This window comes from Haemaphysalis longicornis, unplaced genomic scaffold (genome assembly GCF_048455015.1).
Source record: "Haemaphysalis longicornis isolate Haplotype H1 unplaced genomic scaffold, Haemaphysalis longicornis Haplotype H1 scaffold_10, whole genome shotgun sequence".
NCBI classification, from domain to species: Eukaryota; Metazoa; Arthropoda; class Arachnida; order Ixodida; family Ixodidae; genus Haemaphysalis; species Haemaphysalis longicornis.
In genome coordinates this window covers 134,393,083-134,409,377 of record NW_027526204.1, presented here as the reverse complement: position 1 = coordinate 134,409,377, position 16,295 = coordinate 134,393,083, and the positions used below count along the sequence as shown (strand labels likewise).

Sequence of the window (16,295 nt, the reverse complement as noted above, 5' to 3'; positions counted from 1 at the left end):
TTTGGCTCCGTTTGGCAACGAACCGTTCCTTCCTTCAGCCGCTTGAGAAAGCCGCTAGAGCTTTTACAGGCCACGGGAGTCGACGTCCATTCATCCGTCCACGTGGGCGTGGCAACAAAATGGCCTCACCAGCCATATCTCACGGACGAGACAGCGCGCATAATCAACTTCAACGTAGTCGGGAAAATTGCGGAGCGCTTCCCATCCCCCGCGTCCTTTTTTTTTTTTTTTTTTTTCAAAGCGGGGCCGACCGTAAGTCTTAGTTAACGTCGGTCTTCCTCGTCGTGGTGCGCGGAGCAGCGCATTTTTCTCCGCCGCCAGGGACTCGCTCTCTCGTTTGTCTCCGGGGTTCCTCGGAGCGACGAGCACTCAAGGTAAAGCGAACCCGGGGCTCCTTCGTTTACCGGCGTTTACTCGAGGCGCTGTGCCGCCTCTGCTGCCTTAATTGGAGCCGCGCGCGCCCCGAAACCTGCCTCGTGATGGAGAGTGTTTACCGGATGGGTCGCGCGGAAAGCGTGCCCGAGGAGCAGGTGCGCCGTATAGTCTGCGCACCTTTTCATTGTTCCGCCTCTCGGGCTCGGAGACGCGAGGTCTTGCCGGAATTGTTATTCAAGCGAGCGCGTATACGCGTTTAAGACAGCGGTACCGCGAGCAGCAGAGATTCGAAGAGGATGCAAAAAGTATGCTTCTGTCACAACATTTTCAGCTGATTCAGCTAAAATACAATGCTTGCACTGGACTAAATGTTGTCATTCACATCCTCTTCAGTTAATAAACGTCAAAAATGGGAGCCGATCATCACTCATGTATTTGACAATTTTATCGTTCCGAGGATATGCGTAATCATCTCTATTTTGGTGGATTTTTAATTGTTTAATAAGGAAAACAGATTTACGGTTAGTGTCATTTCCCAAGAAATGACACTCTCAGTGATAATATATCCCCCCCCAAAAATGACCGTATATTTTCGTTCACGAGGCATACGAAAAAACGCCACTCCACCACGAAAGCTTGAAGCCGTTCCAACTCACACAACTTATTTCCTTACAACGCCGTCTGAAAACTACTAATGGGTCACATGAATTCAATGCTACTGACTGTTTCGAGAAAATTTGTAAGATCGTCGAGTGATGACGGCAGATGGTTGGTGAATCCGTAGGTTCGCAAACGCATGAAGAATGCTTCTCAGTCCGCTTTTGATAGCGTGAGGAGAGGACGACCCGCCATCGTAGCTCATGATGAAGAGTAGAATCACGATTTCCGCCGCCCGTTCCGCCGTATGACAGATTACTTCATTAGCATGACGAGCGAGATGATCCGCGGCGGCCTCTCGTTGGAAGCGCGGGAGCGTGATTGCATCCATCATCCCGCTCCTCTCTTACAGTGGAGAATGGATTGTGACTCTGAAGACGATGCATCCTTCCGCACGCACGCACGCACGCACACGCACACGCACACGCACACGCACACACGCACACGCACACGCACACACACACACACACACACACACACAAATACTGCTTGCGGCTGGGAATGCATCCTAAAGTACGACGGAAAAGGAACACTATTATGGAAATGGGCATGATATAAAGTACACGCAAAATGGATTGCAGAACGCGCAAGATCGCCCTAGTTGTCGTTTTGATTGATTGATTGTGAGGTTTTAATGAACAGGCGCAACGCAGGCGATGAGGCGCGCCGTAGTGGAGGGCGCCGGATTAATTTTGACCACCTGGATATCTCGTGCACCGAAATCTCGTACACACGGGCGTTCTCGCTTTTCGCCTCCATCAGAAAAGCGGCCGCCGCGGCCGGGAATCGAACCCGCGACCTCGTGCTCAGCAGCGCAACGCCTTAGCCACTGATCCACCGCGGCGGGTCGCTTTTCATTATTACCGAACCATCATTGTAGTCGTCATAACCTTCGTTACCGTTATAATATTCTTATACTGTTATATCATTCGATGGAAACACCTGATCAACCAGCCAGAGAGCTTTTCGTTTGCTTGTCGTGTTTTTAAATAATTTTGGAAGCAGGTGCAACCGTTCCCTATCAGTAAATTTTGCAAACTTCTTACACCAGTCAATGGCTGCTCCGGAATGCGCTGAAAGGCTCACAAAAAGGTACACATTAAACTATAACTTCATTAAGACGCTTAGAGGAGCGAAAAAAAAATCCCAAGAATTGTCAAAATTAAAGCAAACGTGGTAAATGAACACAGGGGTGGCGCCGTTTCCAGCAAAAACTTTCAACTCGCAACTTTGCCCCAAATCCATTCAGTAGAGATACAACTTGTAACTCCCGAAAGTGCAACAACACGAGACTCACACGTTAAGAGGCGTCGCGCGCATAATCAAATCAGCCCGACAGGGAAACCCCAACCAGGCTGCGTTTTCCCCCACATAGCACGTGGGCCATACAGAGAAGCCAACCATCCTGCTCCAGAACCCCTTCTCGTTCGCCTCCTTTTCCCTGCATTTCAACCGGGAGATTTTTAAAAGCTTTTTTTCCCCCCCGAAGCACGTTCGGGCATCGGAAAACCTACACAAAACGGTTACCCGTTTGCAAATTCCTTTTTTTCATAATCCAATTTACCGACGTACGAAGTTAAACGCGCAACCACGCGGCGTTGGAAGCACCCGAAGGCGAAAGAAAATAAAAATAAAAAAGAGAGGTGTAGGGAGCAAACTGGGCGAACGTTGGAAGATGCATAACACGAATAATACGGAAGAAATAAATCAGAAGGGAACGTAGAGACGGAAAAACGCATTTTTCTTTCCCTAAAGAAACGTCCCGGGGGAGAAAACGGCTGAACGTGAGGGATCGTTTTGAGAAATCTTGCAACGCTGGTGCTAAGCCATGCGGATTGCGTGCGCCTGAAAAGGAAAAAAAGAAGAGGGGGGTGGGAAAGGAAGGCGCTAGGACAGAAAACATCGTGCAGCTCTACTACTTCTGCATATTGCATTCCCATTCTCGCGCCGCCGGGTACGCGTGCTCGATTCGGAGTGAGCCGAAAAGCGGGAGCAGGAAAAGCCTGCACACAGCGTGAAGACGTAAACTGGACTAAGTCGCAAAGCGCACGCTCGCGTGCGGGGACAAGCGGCGAGGGATTTCCGCCTCCCGTATTTATGTTTCTTTTTCGTTTTAGTCGAGAAACTCTCGAGAGTTTGGTCTAGTCGATAAAATGTTTGTTTCACTGAAGCAGCCGAGCCAAACGCTCGCTCTTGGCTTAAGAAAACCGCGATGAGATGTTTAAAGAAAAAAAATCACGCATCTCCAGGAAGTGAACCATGACGAGTGGGCGAAGCATTGGGGTTCGTTCTCACCGTAAATCACCCGTGGCATTGTCCACCCGCGCATGTATATGAGTGACAACGCTTGTGTACAGTATATACAATTCCAATCCAATCCAATCCGATACAATTCAATTTAATCCAATCCAATGCAGTTCAATCCAATTCATTTCAATCCAATCCACTCCAGTCCAATCCAAACCAAATCAAGTTTAATCCAATCTAATCCAATCCAATCCAATGCTCCTCGCGCATGCGCAGCACTGTGTACACGGACGCCAAGCCCCGGACAAAGCGAGGTCCTAAGGTGCTTCGCCCCTAATAAAAAAAAAATCTAGGCCCTCTTCTTTGCAGAAAGATGGTTAAAACGCGAAGCTTGCTTGCATGCAACCAGAGTGAAAGTCGAAGTCTAAAATTCATACTGTATCGACGGTGTGAGAATGGCGAAGTCGGGTGGACATGTCGGCTTCATAACGCAAGGGACCTGGGTTTGATTCCGACCGCTTGAAGCATTTTTTTTTTTCTTGTGGTGCGTGTACAAAGTTGGCTTTCCTGTAGCGCATTTTGCCGTGCACTGGACGCCATCAGTTAGGCATTGAAAGCTTCGCTTTAAAAATGCAAGAACATGAATTCAACAAAGGTTCGGTTACGTGGGAGACACGTGTAAGGTTTTTTTTTTGCCTCCATTGTTAGTAGAAAGCAACAAATGTAAATGATGTTGGCTCGTTAAATTACGCAGATAGTTTGGAGATCTTTAAGTGGATGCAAAATGGACATGCCTCTAGTACTCGAGTTTGTACCGTTCATCTAAGTAAACCAGTAGGAAACAGCAAAATTCGTTGTGTTCTATAACTTGGTTTGCCAACTCCACGCAGCGTTTGAAATTGCCGCGGCTGGCCTTAGCCAATCAGGAGACCGGGTAGGTCAGTTGCCGTGCATATATCCGCTCTATCTGCTACCGTAATCAGGGAGGCAGGTGGTGAAGTTCGGGATTTCTTTCTTCTAAGCACTCAAAACGTGTTTGGACGTTCGGCAGTTTTAACAAGGCTGCGCTAGCTCGTGAAAGGGGGTGCAGGGCAGTTTAAAATAAATAAACTGCCTTTATAAGTGGGACATTATAGTGAAACAGTGTAATGACCGCTTGTGGGCAGCGCTAATTTTTTTTTCGTAACCATGGTTAGAAAAATATAAAATATACCGTAGTGTACGCTGTAAAAATAGCGCTCCATTAAAGTGAGAACTCACGCATAAATGGACGAACAGAAGAAAAACAAGAAGGAATAGAAATAGATCTTGTTCAACCGTGAAAAGCTATACGAAAGGTTGCAGATTTCAATACCGTTGAAATGCTTACATTTATGGCATTCATTCTCATTATGGCAATCTACCCTCCATTTATTTAATCAAGGTATTTTTTTCTCAGTTATCATTAACATTACACCCCTCAACCGTTCTGTCTCTGAGGATACGAATCTAAACCTCCGCCACCATGGTAACAAGCCGTAACTAAATTCCTGTTAACGGAAACATAATAGTGTCAAAATTTTTAGACACTTCTTGTGTGCCTTGCAATGGATATTTCCCTCAAGGCCAACTTCAACTCGCGTGAGAAGTCTCTCAAGACCTAGCGCAACTCCAACGAGACGGCGACCTGATGTGTCTTGAAAAATATGATCAAATTGACATTTTTTTTTTCAAATCAAATACCATCAGTTTTGAAATCGCAAATACTCCCGCCATTTTTTTCTTTTTTCGCATTCAGTTTTGGTCGCGGTGTCGAGGCACGTCGCTGAGCACTTTTCTCTGAAAATCAGCGCCATCAACGACAAGCGTTTCTTAACGAGCTGCACGACTGAAATTCCAGCCGTTCCCCGGTTTTGTCAAAGGTACCCAACAAAGAAGTACAGCGCACCTCGAACGTTAATTAGAATGTCCCGGGAGAGATATTTTCCATACCTCCTCCACCGAGGGAAAACCACGGACGTGCACTTAGCACTGCGAGTTGGCCGTTCTGCCCCGCTTGGCTGAACGAGAAGTCTCGCTTCTCCATTGTTAGCGGCCAGGCTGGGTCAGTGTTTTCCTCCTCCCCCACTGACATCATGTCCCTCCCTCTTACAACCCTATTCGAACACACGGCAGCACATCCGACGCAGACGTCGTCGCGACTTACCTACCGGGGCATACTCTAAAAACCCCTTTGGGTGGCTTCTTCTCCAACCCAGGAAGGCTCTGGTGATGAGGGAAGAGCAGGAAGGGTGGAAGAGGCAGCGAGAGCACGGAGTGCCGAACGAACGTGTACCGGGAGCGACCGGGGAGTCATTAGCCCGGAGCTCCCTTCAACCCCTTCCGCGACAATGCTTCCGGGAGGACAGTCACTGAAGCCAGGCTGTAGGCCTAACGCCGTCCACTCGCCCTTCCGTTCCCTCCCTTCCCGTCATCCCCTCCTTCTCCGCCGACATTGAGACCGTTGACGACGGACGGGGTCGGTGCGTGGTTGGGCCGAGGAAGGGAGCTCGGAGAGCAGGAGACCGGATCGAAGTCTGCACGTATATACGCGATTAGTGGATGGAAGCAGGGTGGAGCCCGACTGCTGGGACAGTATACACGGAGGAAGACGGCTTCCGGTAGAGCGGGAAGATGGGTTGGAGGTGAAATGGCGGGGATATGGGCACTTAAAGTGGAAACAGTAGACGAACATTTGGGACAGACAACCGATTTTCGCCTAGTATATTTTCTCTATCGCAAATACAACGGCATCGCTTGAAACACTTTAAACCGAAACAGTTTTGCTGATCGCACCCTGGAACCTTCGATATCGGAATTTTTAGGTCTACCAGACGTACGTGTCCTACCGAAAGGAATGCTGGCCACCGTGGCAATGAGCCGTGCGGCAGCATACTTTTAACTGTACGTGGCATGAAAACATGTGTTAAAAGCTTATTCTCGGCTAAAACAACAATAATGTGCAGTCTTTGCTATTCCTTTTAGGTCTTTGAATCACGCATTGAAAGCGACGGAGTTGTCCGGACACGTACGGTAGTGTCTCGTTTCAACACCAGGTGACGCCACCTTAAAGACGTCAGAAAATGTGGTGCCAAATTAAAATGATTCCCACCTGTTTATTTGGAAATCTTAGCCCGCACCCGACCATATGCGCTATAGAGGACAGGCACTCCACAAAAATCGGTTGACTGTGCCTTTAAAGAAACAGAATGGCGTTGGCCCTACTCGCAAGCATTTCTAAGCTTTGGTTTTGAAGGTACGTTGCGCTTGTTGTGAACGCAGAGACTTGCACTGCAAAAAAACGTAGACTTTCACGAGAAGTCGGCGCCCGACATCAAGCCCGACAACTGGCCCGACATCAAGCTTTACTAAATTTCTAAGCTCCTTGCTGTGGATCACTACTAGGTGAGATAACGGTAAACACTCCAGATTTAAACTCCATGTGGTAGCGTTTGTTTTCTCCGCACATCGCTTTCATACGTCTTAACACATTAATACCTATGGCATCAAAAGACATCGCAAAAGAAATCGCACCCGCCGTGGTGGCTCAGTGGCTAAGGCGTTGCGCTGCTCAGCACGAGGTCGCGGGTTCGATTCCCGGCCGCGGCGGCCACTTTTCTGGTGGAAGCGAAAAGCAAACGCGCCCGTGTGTACGAGATTTCGGCGCCGCGTTAAAGATCCCCAGGTGGTCAAAATTAATCCGGAGCCCTCCACTACGCGCGCGCCCATCGCCTGCGTTGCGTCGGCGCGTTAAACCCTACAATCAATCAATCAAACAAAATCGCGAACACAAGCAGTTCTAACGGAAGCCCGAGGGGCGAGAAATCGCCCTCTCATGATGTCGGATAGGGCGTTTAAAAAATCTAAGCTACTCAGGCTTTGTTCGCTACTGCCGTACCACGATTCTTGGGAGTTTTATGGGAACGAGGGGAAGGTAGAACTAGCGAATTTGTAAGTCAGCGCTATGCTACGGACACCTGCCAATGAAGCAAGCCATAATCGCACACAATAACCCACGTTTCTTCTCTTTTTTTTTTAGTTCGCCCCTCCATTTCAATCCGTTGAAGCGCATGCTACACGAACATGCTGTAAAACGGTGCAATAACGTGTCATCTCATGCCGAGGCAAAATTTGTCGCCGGCGAAGATGTATTATACTAGATCCGCAATAGTAGGTCTATCTCGAAATGCAGTAAACAAGCGGTATCACAATAAATGTACCGGATGCTTTCATTACTCGACACAATGGTCCACATAAAACATCAAGCGCGAAATAAAAGAAGGGCTCCCGCGCTGACAACAGAGCAATCCAACCATTCTTCAGGCTCGAGGAAGTACAGGCTGCCGCGAACCGGTCTGGCGATCAGGAAGCCCTGAATCCTCCCGCGCTAATTCTTCTCGGGGGAGCGCTAATGAACGCGCCAGGCTAGCTCGCTGGACCGTGGCTGCCCTTCTGACCAGAGCAGCTCACCTGCAGCCCCCTCCACTTCGTCAGTGTGGATGGAAATAAAGAGTATTGTATTGTATTGCTATTTATTGTATTGTACTGCCCTGTATTGTATTGCATTGTATTGTTTTGTACTGCCCTGTATTGTATTGTATTCCATTTTACTGTATTGTATTGTACTGCACTGTGTTATACTGTGTTGTGTTGCATTGTATAGTGTTGTACTGCGCTGTATTGAACCGTATTGCCCTGCATTTTTACTTATTGTATTGTGTTGGACTGTATTGTATTACATTGTATTGTACTGCACTATATTGTATAGTATTGCATTGTTTTGTATTGTATTTCATTCTACTGTATTGAATTGTACTGCACTGTGTTATATTGTGTTGTGCTGTATTGCATTACATTGTATTGTATTACACTGCCCCGTATTGTATTGTATTGTATTGTATTGTATTGTATTGTATTGTATTGTATTGTTTGTCACAGACCTTTGGCAGCTTCGCTAGAAATGATTATGACGCTAAGCAAAGTCTGATATCCAGCTACTTCCAATTTCCCCTCTCTGGTTATGTTATGCCGTTAAAAGATGCTGAGGGATTACCGATTAAACGAAGAAACGAGAGACCAAGTCCGAGCTTCGACTGTACAGGCTGTGCGCCATCAATCTGCCATTGTGCCGCTGACAGCGGCACCTTTGTAAATATACCATCTTACATCTTATCTCTGCGTTGTCACGTGACAGTATTGTATTGTATAGTGTTGTAGTGTGTTGTATTGTATCGTATTGTACTGTATTGTATTGTATTGCGTGGCTTCGAGTAGGCCTAATACCGCACGCTTGACTCAGATTAGGCTGTCGAGAAGCAGCAACACGTTCAATGGCCCGTCGAGCGAAAAGAGAAACCGCCGTCTGACGCTCGTTACAGAAAAGCGGTTTGTTGGCTTTAACGGGAAAACAAATAAACAAGAACACATTTGGGTTCCTGTAAGATGTGAACCCGGGTCTCCAGAGAAGGGGCCAAGCTGCGTCAACATTGCGCTGGAGAGGGAACAAGGCGTAACCTGGTGCGGGCCGCATGACAGGCGAGCGTGACGGCGCGTGAGTAGAACAGGTGCAAATGCTAGAACGGGTGCGATTGAAAATTCTGCTTCGAAGCGGTACGTAAATACGCCATATTCCATAATAACCGGCTCAAGCGAAGTGCGCTAGCGAGCTGGCTTTACCGCGTTTATATTTTAAACACAGAAAAGGACCTTGCCATTTTGGTGGTTATTCGGCCGAAACCTCTCGTGATCAGTTTATGAGGAGAAACTATTTCCCTTTGCCGTGGTAAAAAAAATGGACTAACGGGAATGACGTTGATGATAAGGACGAAGATGAAGAGGAAGGAAAAGAAGAGGAAAAATAGGAAGGAGAATATGAAGATGGCGATGCTGTTGCTGCTGCTGATGATGATGATTGATTGGTTGCGAGGTTTAACGCGCCGACGCAACGCAGGCGATGAGGCGCGCCGTAGTGGAGGGCTCTGGACTAATTTTGAACACCTGGGGATCTTTACCGTACGCCGAAATCTCGTGCACGCGGGCGTTTTTGCTTTTCGCCTCCACCAGAAAAGTGGCCGCCACGGCCCGCGCTTTCTTCGAGTAGATTTGGCCTCGACGAAGCCAACAGCAGCCCAACACCCCCGTGATGCGCCAATCAGTGCTGCAGATGGTTACAGTGATGGTCACATCAAAATGCCTTTTCCCTTTCCTCTATCTACTCATCTGGCGTTGTCTTTCACCTTAATATCGCAAATAGCGGCATCCTACTCCTCGGGCTGCTGATGACGATGTCGACGCATTGTGTGCATATATGCACAAATTTCAACGTAGACCCGGGGCGCAGATAGCGTTCCACGCGAAAATAAAAAAAGAATGAATTTAGAAGGTCACATTCGCAGCGATGCATAGCAGAGCACTGAGACGACGTACGGAGAAAAAAAAAAGAAATCAAACAAGCGAGCGAACGAGCGGGCGAGAAAGAAGGGAAAGGCGAGACAGCGAGAGTTGACGCGAAGGAAGCGGCCTAAGACGACGAGCGGGCCGAGAAAGCGGAGCGAGTCCGGTTCGAAGAACAATAAACACGCTGTTCGAGCCGCCGGTCGATAGGACAAACAAGGTCCTCGCCGAAAGCATCAGGCGGCGGCGGAGGCGGCAGACGCGGAACCCGATGTGCGAGCTCTCTTCCTCTCGGCGACTGCTCTCGGCTTGCATAGCGAGCCCGCTCGTCACGCCTTCAAGATGACAGCAGGCCCACGGGGCGCCAGTCGCCGTATGAGAAGAATCTCTGAAGATCGCCGCCCAATTTTCTGCCGATCTAAAAGCAAATGGGATATCGTCAGAATGGGTGTGCGAAAGACAAGCAAAAAAAAAAAAAAAAAGTGCAGAGGCCCCCGAGTAGGAATTGTACATCTATCTAAAGTCGGCTTCACGGCTGCGCACGAATGCATTGCTGCGGAGACATTTCTTCAAGAGCAATATAAGGAGCCCGATAAATATATGCCCGAAGGGCTTTAAGGGGCGAAGCACCTTAAGGCCGAGGCTTGGCCGGCGTCCGGCGTCCGTGCTCACGCCACAGCACCGTGTAAATCGAAACATCTGTGAACAAAAGTTTCACAGAAGGTTAACAAGAACAAAATAAAAGGTTCACAAAAGCTGAGAGAGAGAGAGAGAGAGAGAGAGAGAGAGAGAGAGAGAGAGAGAGAGAGAGAGAGAGAGAGAGAGACACTTGCTGCGCATGCGCGAGGAGCATTGGATTGGATTGAATGGGATTGGATTGAAATGGATTGTATTTATTGGATTAAATTGAATTGTATTGTATTTGATTGGAAATTGTTTTAGCAGCAGTAAGCACTCTCACGGGTGATTTACGGTAAGAACGATCCCCAATGCTTCGCCAGCTTGTCATAATTCACTTCGTGGAGATGCGTGAACTTTTTTTAATAAATACCTCCATGGGCCGAGGAAATTCGGATAGAAAGGATGGGCTTGGACAGCGCGAGGCAGTTGCTTGTGGAGGTCGATGGGAGAGGCCTTTTTACTTCAGTGGATCCAAATAGGCTGTTGATGACGACGACGATGGGCCAATTTACGAAAAAAGAGGGTGCACAAACCTTTATTGAAACAACACGACAAGGCCTTTGTTAAAAAAACACAAAAAAGGTTTTTCGCACAAAAAACACAGGTCACCGACGGAGCTCTGCTCACAGCATAGCCATTGATCCCCCTGCCCTGCAGTGTCGACCTTGACCTTAGTCGACCTTGACGACGCCGTAAATAACGCGCACGAACCAGAAGCAGGAGAGGAATCCGGCCGTGCCGGTGAGCAGGAAGACTAGGATGACGATGATGGCCGAGTAGCCGAAGTAGAGCACGGTCGAGGCCGCGCCCGTGAGGCTGAGCTGGTAGAAGTAGCGGACGCAGTAGAAGAACAGGTACAGCGCGGAGCTGCCGCTCGTCAGGAACGACCGCCACCACCAGCGATGGTCCTCAACGCAGAGCTGGAAGTAGCAGAGCAGGATGCTGGTCTCGGAACAGGTGACCATGAGGATCAGGAAGACCAGGAAAAGCAGGCCGAACATGCAGTAGGTCTGGCTCGACCAGATAGAGTTGAGGATGAAGAAGAGCTGGATGAACATGCAGGCGAAAGGAAGCAGTCCTCCGCCCAAGATGAGCGGCAGAGGCTGCATGTAGCACGTGCGCGGGGGAATCTGGCGGGGAATCTGGTTGGTCCGCACGGGATACGCGATCGCCGGCCGCTTGAATCCAAAGTACGCCCCCACGAAAGTGAGCGGGAGCGAGACGCCGAACCAGAGGACCAGCAGGACGATCAGAGTGGTGAAGGGTACGGCAGCCGAGCTTTCGTTCGCCCACAGCAGCAGGTTGAGCACGAAGAAGATGAAGAACACTGCCCCCGGACAGACCAGCGACGTCAGGATCACGTTCAACTTCCACTTGCCCCCACCACACGCCTTGTACACTACCGCCGACATAAATCCCGCGGGGGTCCCCAGGCACACGAATAGCACCATGGCGCAGGTCATGAGTCCTCCCCGGTTGGCCGGCGACAGGAAACCGAAACAGGCGAACAGCAGCGTGATGAAGCTCATGAAGAAGATCTGCGTGCCGCTGCCCAGGAACACAGACAACAGCATGCTGTTGGGCGGCGCTCGGAACACGTCGCCGTGCACAAGCTTCCAGCCAAACTCCTCCCTGGCCTCTTCGTCATCTTTGGGGTTGTTGTAGCGCGCGATGTCCCTGTGCAGCGTTCGTAAAAGGACAATGCCGACCATGCCCGAGAGGAAGAGCACGACCACCACGCTGTTCACGATGCTGAACCACTGAATTTTGGACTCGGGCATCGACTCTAGAATGTAGTCCCAGCGCGACGACCACCGCACGTGGTCGTTCCTCTGGAACGTGACGCTGTACGTGTAGTACACCGTGGTTTGGTTAGGGTCGGCCTTGCTGAACGTCATGGGATCGGGCGAGACGCAGTTCGGCGAGTCGGGGTCATGCTGGATGCTGCGCGGCTGCACCTTGACCGAAATGATGCGGCCGCCCTCCTCGATGAAGGAACTTCCCCACGAATTGTCGCTCTTGTGGTAAAAGATGGTCAGGTGCACGTGGTTGAACAGGTAGAAGGTATCCGGTGTGGAGAAGGCCGAGTAGGCGCGGCAGACGCCCTTCGGGCGGCTGGTGCGGGATGAGTAGCAGCCCATGGGGAAGCCCATGGCGCACGTGTGCACATACGTGTCGGGGTGGTAGTAGCACCACGTGACCGGCATGTTGTCCACGATCCAGTGGTGCTTGTACTGATACTTCATGCCCGCCTTCAGATTGTCCAGTCTCCTGATGCTTCCCAAGTCTTTGACGCTGTACGTCTTGTTGCACAGCACCCGGCAGTGGACGTCTTTCAAGAAGCTAATCTTGTAAGGCGACAGCCGGATCCGCTCCCCGAAGACGACTTGTCCCAAGTTCTCGCTGGGCGACACAGTCTCGCGTGTCCTGCAGAAGTCGAAGTGCTCGTACTCGTACGGAATCACCGACTTGTCCGAGGTCAGCCGGTTCACGTACAGGGCCACGTTGGACTGGCACTGCGGCGTGGTGGCGTTCTCCCTGCAGTAATTGACCGGCGCCAGACCTGGAAGGTAAAAGGCGTCGCGGCACGGCCACCATGTCGCTTGAAGCAGCAGCAGTAGCACGCCCCAGGACTGTCCGAAAGCTCGCCACAGGCCCATGGGTCTCGGGGAACACGGCGGTGGCTTCCTCTAGCTTGGCAGGCCTCTTCTTCTTCTTCGTCTGCTCTTTGCTCATGGTACATCATTATGGCACCCTCATTAGATGCGGCGAACGTTTATTGGGCGGCCTAAGAGACGCTATGATGATTATGATGGCTCACAGAAAAATTTAGCCTACCCACTCAAAGGGATTGGCCGAGAAGAATTTGGTTTAGTACGCTAATCCAGTTAGACAAGACGAAAACAGGAGAGCAGAAAGAAGAATTTAGCCTAAATGAGGAAGAAAAAGAAAAAAAGAGAGGAGGGGAACACAAGAATGCGATCAACCCGACCGCATTAGCTCTATAGCTTTAGAATAAGTGAACGGCGTGGCAAATAACCCCACGGAAGTGGACCAGCTCTCTTCCCCACAAAGACAAAACCGCAGAAAAAAGTCAATGACAGTTATAGGCATCGCAGAGAAGCCGCCAGCAGTCTTCTCTTCGTCGTGGATTAAAGACCCGGCAGCAGAAAAGAAATAAATGGCCAAGGGATTTAATTTTCTTGGACGAAGTGGCACAAATGAGAGGTCGTACAATCTGCCCGATGTAGATATTAAAAGAGGTGACAGCGAAAAAGAGCTCTAAAAACCTTCCACACAAATGAGTTTCGGCAGATACTTCTTTTCCGGCGAAACATGAGGACTTCAAGCTCAGGAGACGTGTGCATACCGTGATCAGGGGCATCTTGGGTCAACAGGACAAACAAGAACAAGACATTGCGCAAATATAAGGCAGAAAATAAATACATGAGTGATATTTACAGTGTTCCGTTATGAAAAAATTCACGGATGCCGGCTTTTTGCGATAGCAAATAAAATACGCAGTGTCTAGAGTGCCGTCCGACGGCACTCTAGCTGATCGTTGCAGGCATAGCTAGAGTGCCGTCCGACGACATTCGAATATTTAACATTAACTCGGTGACAACTTAAGAACGGCACCGGAAGTTGCCGCTGTGCCTTATCACCGTAGCCGGATGTTTCTCCGCGCGGCGCAAGTAGGGCGTAGTGGAATACTTTGAACATGGCGTGAGCCGTTCCCGTGATTTTTCGGACTTAATATGCTTATAAAAGACTCCAGTGACGACAAACAAACTGCGTGAGACAAGGCAGACGATCTCACGCATTCATAGCAAACCCCCTTCAAAACGCGCGAGCACTGACGTCACGGGTCCAGCGCTTTGGCGGAGTGATACACTACATGATGTGGTGCCGTTCTTGAGTTGTAACCGAGTATAGGCTAGCACCACCTAAGCGGTCTGTCGTTGTAGTGTAGAGGATCCGTCTTAGCTTATTGATCCCAGAGCCAGTGGTTCGAAACCAGCTCTCGCCTCGGTGTTTTTTTTTTTTTCATTATTTATTGAAGTGTAATTTTTGTGTCTTAGGTTAGTTTTGGTGGTTTAAATTATTTCTTTGTGTGCCTTAGGTTAGCTTATGTTATGTTTAGGTAAGGTTTCCGAGCTTTACGTTATCTACAGCGATGTACTGCCAGACGAGGCAATGTTGTCATAAAACGCCGGTGGACGTCGATATAGTGGAGTGCTTATAAAACCGTCGGACGGCACTCTAGACACGGCCAATAAAATACTACATCAAGGGCCCTATTCTCGACTGCACAAATTGCCGGCAATTTAGGCAATTTTCCGGAAGTCTTTTCTGATTGGCTTTCAATTTTGGTCACGTGCTTCCGGCTGACAAAGCGGTTGTGTGTGGTGTCGTCATTTTGACGTTTCATGTCGTCAACGGACACCAGTTCTAAAGTTTGCCTTATTTCTCGTTACTAAAGGCGCATAATTCTTGGCCGGCAATGAAAAACCAGACAAAATGCGGCGGACATGACAACGTAAGCCTGTCTTTGCTATTCAACAACAATACTGCTTGTAATACACACCCCCTCTGTGATTGGCTGAGAAGGCGTGACGTAATTTAAACAGTTGGCGGGAACGATTACGTCATGCATTGGCAACTTCAGCCTGCGTAAAAGTGACGTAATGCTACGTAACAGCATGAAAATGGCGGTTGTTTTTGTCGCAAAATACAAGCAAAATAGGGCACAATATTGCCCCGGCTTACGGCGCCGCGAAATGTGCGGCAATTTGCAGCAGGCGCAGTTTCGCATGCGCGCTGTTTAAAGCATGTTTCCTACCGAAACAAATTATAGTTTAAACTGCTTCCAAGTCAGCGATCATGCGACATACAAATAACATGCAGTATTTTGCTTTTATGTTTGGCAATGAAATAAAAAATATTTGTTTGGCGTAACCGCAACATAAGAGGGCAGTACAAGCCTCTCCATGACAAAGAGAACCCAATGCATGGCATTTGTCCATACTTCTCCTAGTAAGCTGTTGGGTCACATGATCGAACTCAAGAGAAAAATAACAATGAAAAGTGACTATTTAGTTCATTACAGCGCTGATTGCAGTCGAGCTTGACGAATGAGTGAATCGGTGACATCGGTGTGCTCCGCGGTTATCAGGCGTATACGCTTCGCTGCTCTTATGTGTCATAGAAGCGATAGTCGCGGCCGTCTTTTTCTGTGATCACGCCATAAACTTGTAACATAGCAGCAGACGATGGCGTGGCGGCGGTGGCGGCAGGGAAGGTGATAACGCAACAAAGCTTGCATTGAAGCAGAGAGCCCAGCTATGTTAATAAAAGCGATTGAAAGAAATAAATAGATACGGTAAAAAAATTGTGTGATGTTCTTTAGCTCGACATCCCCCTTTCGCTCGCTTTTGGATCAACGTTACTCGATCGCCTTGTGGTGTTGGCGCCAAGTCTGACCTCCAGAAATGTGTTTTTCTTGTCAGCCTCAGCTACCGTCTTAATTTTTATAGTACATGCCAAGTGTTTTTATATCTTTCTTGCACAATATCTGATACCTTGGTAGCGATCGTTATGAGTGACTCGTCAAATTACACTGCATGTCGTCATAGCTATAGGTGCAGCACGTCACTGATTGCTTACGTCGTGCTTACGCAAAAAAACATGGGCGAAATGCCGGCAATTTGTGCAGTCGAGAATAGGGCCCCAACTGCAGAAAACCCTCGCCTGCTGTTGCCCGCGTTACCTGGCGGAATTTACAAAAATCAAACGGCAACAGCAACGATAAGTTCCAGTAGATAAGTTTCGCGTTTCGCTTGGAACGCTCGTGAAGTGGGGCAACGTAGTTCTATAAACGTTGTAGTCGGGTGCCTCGATTCACGCGCGTCTCCGCCGTACGG

At 49.0% G+C, this 16,295-nt stretch overlaps 1 protein-coding gene and 1 pseudogene across 4 annotated transcripts in view; both read right to left on the bottom strand.

The window, feature by feature from the left end:
• Positions 1–16,295, bottom strand: part of LOC144159368 (E3 ubiquitin-protein ligase PDZRN3-like) — a 305,410-nt gene that overhangs the window by 89,670 nt on the left and 199,445 nt on the right. The window lies entirely within an intron of this gene.
• Positions 11,032–13,031, bottom strand: LOC144158069 (transmembrane 9 superfamily member 2 pseudogene; annotated as a pseudogene).